Genomic DNA, 1,347 nt, shown 5'->3' on the forward strand with positions numbered 1-1,347 from the left:
CCCCGCCCCCGACGCGGGCCGCACTTCTCGGGATAACAAAGGCGCCCGTGCAGCCATGACGCTCCGCGCAGCGGGGCCCACGGCAGCGCCCCCGGCCCCGCATGCCATCCGGAACCGCAACAGAGCCTGCCGCCGGCTCTGCTGCTGGCCTCGCCTGAGTCCTCATCAGCCGTACTCCTCTCGCCGCCGCGCAGGCAGCACCTGCCCCCAGCCCCCCCTCCCGCCACAGGGCGCTCCGCGACGGCCATGTTCACGCAGAGCCACCGGCTCAGCCCGCGGACCCGCACCGTGTCCGGCCTGGCCTTCCCGCGAACTTTGCCCGCGCCTCTGTCCCCAGCCGCACGGCCGCTCCCTGCGGAGTCGCTCCGGGGCTGGGGCGCGCCCAACACCCTTCCCGCCGCCCCTTCCCGCCGCCGCCCGGACGCGCGCCGCCAGAGCCCGCAGCCGCCTCTCGTTCGCCACGTTACTGCAGCTGGGGAACATCTGGCCAGAGGCTGCCGAGGCGCCAGGCTGCTGCCCCTGGGGGCGCCCGCTGAGCGCGGCTCTGCGTAGAGGGCCGAGACCTGAGAGGCAGCAGGCTGGAGCGCAGGCAGTGGAAAAGTTGAGGCACCTGAATTGCGTCTTCCTTCCCGGCTACCTAGCAGCAGAGGAAAAGGGGGCGGCAAGGACGCAGGAGTGGAGACAGCCAGAGCAGTAGCGGCGCGCTCGCGGAGGCGCGGGCGGAAAGTTGTGCGGGCGCCGCTGCAGCTGCAGGAGCGGCGGCGGCGGGCGCGGGCGGTGCGAGACGTACCTGTATTGTTCGCTAGTCTGGGCAGCGCAGGGCACGACGCGCGGCTCAGCGCTCCCCAGCCTCGCGCTAGCTGCCTCCACGAGAGCCGCCTGATTGGCCAGCGGGCTCCGCCGTTTAAAACAACCTCCTCGCCTGGCCATTGGCTGCAGGCCTCATGCATATTAAGCAGCCGCCCGGGCCCATTGGGCGCGGCCTCTGGGCTCATTCATTCAAACAGAACAACCCGCGGTCGCCTGCTGCGAAAGCAAAACACAGAATGAAGCCCTTCTCTCAAACCCACCTCCCGCAACGCCCTAGCGGAGCAGAAGTGCATCTCTCAAGGACTTTGGAGAGCTGGCCCTGAGGTTCCCGCAGGTCCTCGGCCTCTGGTATGTGAAAAGTAAGGTCGAGCTCAGCTCTTCTGCCCTCTGCTCCTGAGGTGCGACACTTTGGCTTCCCCTAGCTCTGGTCCCTGCCCCGGAAAACCCCCTAGGCCGTTTGGCGACAGCCAAAGGTCCACCTGTACCCAGCTATGATGCAGCAGGGGCCCGACTGCAGGCGCGTACTCGATGCCCATC

General features: G+C 68.8%; 1 protein-coding gene across 2 annotated transcripts in view; it reads right to left on the reverse strand.

Moving 5' to 3' along the window:
* The window catches only part of Hmgb3 (high mobility group box 3), a 5,130-nt gene extending 4,254 nt beyond the window's left edge, over positions 1-876 (reverse strand). Inside the window, exon 1 of one of the 2 annotated variants that reach the window (XM_028788008.1) lies at positions 791-876. The gene's annotated coding sequence lies outside the window, so the exon portion shown is untranslated. Of the gene's footprint in view, positions 1-610; positions 696-790 lie in introns of those variants that run through there. The other variant, XM_028788009.1, reaches the window with a different exon arrangement.
* Positions 877-1,347: the final 471 nt, after the last annotated feature.

This window comes from Grammomys surdaster, unplaced genomic scaffold (assembly GCF_004785775.1).
Source record: "Grammomys surdaster isolate TR1022 unplaced genomic scaffold, NIH_TR_1.0 125690, whole genome shotgun sequence".
Taxonomy (NCBI): domain Eukaryota; kingdom Metazoa; phylum Chordata; class Mammalia; order Rodentia; family Muridae; genus Grammomys; species Grammomys surdaster.